Source organism: Papio anubis, chromosome 4 (assembly GCF_008728515.1).
Source record: "Papio anubis isolate 15944 chromosome 4, Panubis1.0, whole genome shotgun sequence".
Lineage (NCBI taxonomy): Eukaryota > Metazoa > Chordata > Mammalia > Primates > Cercopithecidae > Papio > Papio anubis.
In genome coordinates, this window is record NC_044979.1 from 169931045 (window position 1) to 169937229 (window position 6185).

The 6185-nt window shown below is 46.3% G+C and overlaps 1 long non-coding RNA gene across 1 annotated transcript; it reads left to right on the forward strand.

Annotated features, from left to right (window-relative positions):
- Window positions 1-3466: 3466 nt before the first annotated feature.
- LOC108584786 lies at window positions 3467-5393 on the forward strand. The gene is made up of 2 exons (XR_004183379.1): window positions 3467-4773; window positions 5152-5393. It is a non-coding gene; the product is annotated as an uncharacterized LOC108584786 (long non-coding RNA).
- The last annotated feature ends 792 nt before the right edge of the window (window positions 5394-6185 follow it).

The following is a 6185-nucleotide window of genomic DNA, read 5'->3' on the forward strand; positions in this document are numbered from 1 at the left end:
TCACTTTTAAGTGGGAGCTAAATAATGTGTACACATGGGGACAGAATGTAAAATAATAGACTTTGAAAGGGAGGTTGAGGCAGGAGGACCATTTGAGGCCAGGAATTTGAAACAAGCCTGGCCAACATGGTGAAACTCCTTCTCTACTAAAAATGCAAACAAATTAGCCGGACATGGTGGCTGACACCTGTAATGTCAGCAGTTTGGGAGGCCAAAGTGGGTGGATCACTTGAGGTCAGGAGTTTGAGACCAGCCTGGCCAACATGGTGAAACCCCATCTCTACTAAAAATACAAAAAAAATTAACTGGGCATGGTGGTGCATGCCTGTAATCCCAGCTACTTGGGAGGGTGAGGCACGAGAATCATGAGCTGAGATTGCACCACTGCACTCCAGCCTGGGTAACAGAGCAAGACTCTGTCAACAAAAAAAAAAAAAGGAAGAGGAGGGCGAGGGATGAGAAATTACTTAATGGGTACAATGTACACTACTACACTCAAAGCCCAGACATCACCACTGAGCAACCAATCCATTTGACAAAACTACACACCTGTACTTGTACCCATTAAATTTATACAAAAACAAAAAACAAAGGCAAATCAAAAAGGAAAATGAAACAAAGTGATCTCTAAACAACACAAACAGTAACTGATGAACCTAGCTGCGTATCATCGTGTCAGTTCCAAAATCACACAGAGATGAATTGCTTTCGAATGACCCTACAACACAGTATTTTGATCATATATTCTCCAGTAGGGTATAAGCTAAGGACAAAGAAAAACACATGAAATCTTAGATGGTACCCGGTAGTTTTATTGTTAATAATGATGCTGGTATTATTATTTTGAAACTCATGTCCATTTCTCAGCTACCACTTGATACTAATTTTTTTTTTTTTTTTTTTTTTTTTTTTTGGAATTTTTCTTTTTCTCCCCGGCTGGAGTGCAGTGGCATGTTCTCAGCTCACTGCAACCTCTACCTCCTGGGTTCAAGCGATTCTTCTGCTTCAGCCTCCCAAGTAGCTGGGACTACAGGCGTGTGCCACCACACCTGGCGAATTTTTGTGTTTTTAGTAGAGATGGGGTTTCGTCATGTTGGCCAGGCAGGTCTCAAACTTCTGACTTTAGGTGATCCGCCTGCCTCAGCCTTCCAAAGTGCTGGGATTACAGGTGCAAGCCACTGCACCCGGCCAGTGATTTTTAACCTTTATCAATCTGATAGACAAAAAGATCATTTCATTGTTTTAACTTCTTTAATTATGAGTAAATCTGGCAATATATTATGAAAACAATGACAAGAATAATTTGATACAAAATGCACAAAATCAGACGTCCTCGAAGATCATTTTAGAGGCAGCATGAAGTGGGGGCAGCGCTGGCGGTGGGGGCTGGGTGTGGAGAAAACCAGCCAAAGGAGGACTCATGGGATCCTGGAGCTTTTGACTGGGGTTCACTTGGAGCCCAGACTCAGGCCGGTTCTGACAGGAGCACCTGCCAGGCCTCAGCTTAGGGGCACAAGGTGGGACACATGGACTGGGTGTGTGGTCCCAGAGCCTAAGAGGCACCAACAGAGGGGTCTCTGCAGAGACCAGCGTCTGGCCAGGAGCTGCTTTTGCACAAGGAGCCAGAAGTAGTTTGCCCCAGTAAGTGGGGGCCTGGACTCACGCAAAGCATTGCACCACGGATAGCCAGAGAAACTCAGAGAATCTTCCTGTGCTTGTTAACATACTCTCTCACTTCCTCTGTAGCCTCCGCCAAGCCAAGCAGTCAGCTCCTAGGACTCCCCTCCCTCCACCTGAGGCTTCTTCTCCTCCTTTCCTCAGGAGTCTCCAGCCTCCTGGGGTTTCCCCTCCCCGCTGCCAGCTCCAGCAGGGGCTGCCAACGGCCTGGGAGAGAGAAGTGGGCTTCCTGGGGCCACCTCCCCGACTTGGGAGTGTTCAGAAGGTGATGGAGTGACCACCAGGGGGCAGTGTGGACAGGTCTCCATAGGACTGGTCAAGCAGACTCCTTTGCAGCGACCTCGCAGGGCAGGAGCCCTCCACACACCTTTCCCACGGGAGCTTCTCCCTCCACCCCGAGTCACTACTATCTGCTTTCCTAGAAGGCGCTTCTTTACTTCTAATTCTTCTCCACTCTCCAGGTACCTGATATTCTCACATGGGGCACTGTAATTTGTTTAATTCATTTAAATTGATTTCATGTAATTGGGAGATCAAGATTGTTCAGTTGCAAGACAAAGTCTTAACTTGAACTCTCAGGACAGGGGTGGGTCCCTCAACTCAATGCGTGAGTGTTGCTGCAGGGCTGTTGGGCCATTTTCCACCTGCCATAGATCATATTCTTCATCAAAGAAGAGGGAATATTTAGAAACTGGCAGTACAAAAACAAAGCAAAACAAACAAACAAAAGAAAACCAAAACAACAAAAAACACCAAATCACCAAAAACAAACAACAACAACAAAAAAACGAAACAAACAAACCAAAAAAGCCCAGAGAAGTTGCTACTGTAAATAGATGTGTGTATACATGTGGCTAGTATGAATCTTATCCACAAATTCAGTTTTGTGGGAAATATCACATTTATTTATTTAAATCAAGTCATATTGGACTCGGGCATGGTTGGAGGTTCTTACCCCACTCCACTTCCCAAAGCCAGCGCACAGGCAGGGCCTTGAGGTCACCCTTGGGTCTAGGTGCCCAGATCCAAGCCTTTGTGGTCCCATCATGTGGGCACTGGCATCTTTGCTGAGGCTAAGAATTTCAAAGCCAGGATCCAGCCCATTTAGGTAAACCCGAAGTCACTCTCCCAGGTGGCCCAGTCATCTTCATGAGAACAAGAGCCATGAGCCTCAGTTCCCTGCCTCAAGAGCCTCCGTTCAACCCTAGGCTTGTGGCCAACTCTGCCTCTTCTCTCCCCTCAGTGTCACGGTCCCTGTCCCATCCCTCTCTTGAACAAGTACCACAACCTCCCCACCACACACAGGGAAAGGGCCAGCCCTCAGGTTTTTGGCCTGGCATCTTGAATCTCCTCCCAGGCAACAGGCCACAGAGGGCCTGACATTCTCCTGTGAAAAGCTGGGCGGAAGGGAAACACAGAGAACAAACCCACAGAGAACAAACCCGCAGACAACAGACCCACAAAGAAGAAATCCACAGAAAACAAACCCACAGAGACCAAAGAAAAGACGCATAGACAACAAACTCACAGACAACAAATCCTTAGAGAAAAACCCACAGACAACAAACCCACAGACAACAAACCCGCAGACAACAAACCCACAGAGAACAAACCCACAGACAACAAACCCGCAGACAACAAACCCGCAGACAACAAACCTATAGACAACAAACCCACAGACAACAAACCCACAGACAACAAACCCGCAGACAACAAACCCACAGACAACAAACCCACAGAGAACAAACCCACAGAGAAGAAACCCACAGAGAACAAACCCGCAGAGAACAAACCCACAGACAACAAACCCACAGAGAAGAAACCCACAGAGAACAAACCCACAGACAACAAACCCACAGAGAACAAACCCACAGAGAAGAAACCCACAGACTACAAGCCCGCAGACAATAAGCCCGCAGAGAACAAACCCACAGAGAATAAACCCACAGAGAACAAACCCACAGAGAAGAAACCCACAGACTACAAGCCCACAGACAATAAGCTCGCAGAGAACAAACCCACAGAGAATAAACCCACAGAGAACAATCTCACAGACAACAAACCCACAGACAACAAACCCACAGAACAAGCCCACAGAGAACAAACCCACAGAGAACAAGCCCACAGAGAACAATCTCACAGAGAACAAGCCCACAGAGAACAAACCCACAGAGAACAAACCCACACAGAACAAACCCACAGACAACAAACCACTTGAGAACAAACCCACAGACAACAAGCCCACAGAGAACAATCCCACAGAGAACAAGCCCACAGAGAACAATCTCACAGAGAACAAACCCACAGAGAACAAGCCCATAGAGAACAAACCCACAGACTACAAGCCCACAGAGAACAAGCCCACAGAGAACAAACCCACAGACAACAAACCCTGAACAACAAACACAGAGAACAAACCCGCAGAGAACAAACCCACAGACTACAAGCCCACAGACAACAAACCCACAGACAACAAACCCACAGAGAACAAACCCGCAGACAACAAACCCACAGAGAACAAACCCGCAGAGAACAAACCCGCAGAGAACAAACCCACAGAGAACAAACCAGCAGACAACAAACCTACAGAGAACAAACCTATAGATAACACACCCACAGACAACAAACCAGAGAACAAACCTATAGATAACACACCCACAGACAACAGACCCACAGAGAACAAATTTATAGATAACACATCCACAGACAACAAACCCACAGAGAACAAACCTATAGATAACAAACTCACAGACAACAAACCCACAGAGGAACAAACCTATAGATAACACACCCACAGACAACAAACCCACAGAGAACAAACCTATAGATAACACACCCACAGACAACAAACCCACAGAGAACAAACCTATAGACAACAGACCCACAGACAACAAACCCGCAGAGAACAAGCCCACAGGCAACCAGCCAAATTATGCCTGCTGTGCATCTCAGCAGACGATGCTGCCACCGTCTGTGTATGAGCATGTGTGTGTCAGACTTTCCCATAGTCTCCAAACTTGGTTTCAGAATAATGCTTCCAGTGAAATGAGCCAGCCACATGAGGTCACAAAGCCCCCACTCTGTTCAGCACCTGGGGTAAGTAAGAATATTTTGGAGCACCTAGTGTGGGGAGTAGCCCTGACCCCTTTACATGTCATGTCTTAGTTCATTCTTGTTGCCATCCTTGGAATTGAGACCAACATCATCTCCCCATTTGCCAGACAAGCTGCTCGGGAGGAGAGGGCCACAGCCCCTTATCTCCTCGCCAAACAGGAGAAGATCCCCAGTTGCTTTTTTTCCTATGAAAGAGATTCTTTTAAAAACATTTTTTTCATGGGAAAAAAAAATCTGGAAAAAAAAAAAAAAGAATGAAACCAACCCAATAATCCCATAGACAGTTTTTGTTTTGGAAATTGACCCTTCTGGTCTTAAAGCTTGAAACTTAAATTTGTTTTATCTGAGTTCCTTCCTCAGGAAAGGAGCCCAAGTCCTCTCAAAAAGTATCAGAGAACTGACACTCACCACATCATCTTGTCTAGACAATGAGCCGTCGGGCCCTGCATTCATCATGACTGCTTCCTTACCCCGCCCGAGTTCCTGTTACATCTCTTCCCTGCTATAGAAACTCCTAATTTTAGTCGGTCCAGAAGATGGATTTGAGACTGAGCTCCATCTCCTGGGCAGCATCACTCAATTAAAACCTTCTTCCCTGGCAATATTTATTGTCTCAGTGATTGGCTTGTTTTCTTTTCTTTTCTTTTCTTTTCTTTTTTTTTTTTTTTTCTTTCTTTCTTTCCTTTCTTTCTTTCTTTCTCTTTCTTTCTTTCGTTCTTTCTTTCTTTCTTTCTCTCTCTCTGTCTCTCTGTCTCTCTGTCTCTTTCTTTCTTTCTTTTTGAGATAGAGTCTCACTCTGTCACCCAGGCTGGAGCACAGTGGCTCTATCTTGGCTCACTGCAACCTCTGCCTCCCAGATTCAAGCACTTCTCCTGCCTTAGCCTCCTGAGTAGATGGGATTATAGGCACCTGCCACCACAGCTGGCTATTTTTTTTTTTTTTTAATAGAGATGGGGTTTCACCATATTGGCCAGGCTGGTCTCAAACTCCTGACCTCAAGTGATCCACCTGCCTTGGCCTCCCAAAGCGGTGGGATTACAGACGTGAGCCACCACACTAGGCCTCCCAGTGATTGACTTTCTGTGCAGCGAGCAGCAAGACTTAGACCAAACCCCTGGTGTTGCAGTAACACTTTATGGAACTAAGGAGACCTGACCAGGACCAAGGGGTCTTCTTCAGCTTTCTTGACCTCTCTCCAGGCCTCCTTTTCCTCACATGGAAAATGAGAGAACTGGACCAGGCAAAGGCTGAGGTTCATTCGCCCTAACGTCTGGCCTTTCTCTTTCTTGTGAAACTAGAAAGGTGTGTGATTGTGCATGTAAGCGCGTGTGTGTGGAGTGTGCATAGGTGTGGCAAAGTATGTGTGTGCCTGTGTATATGTGGGGTGTATTACC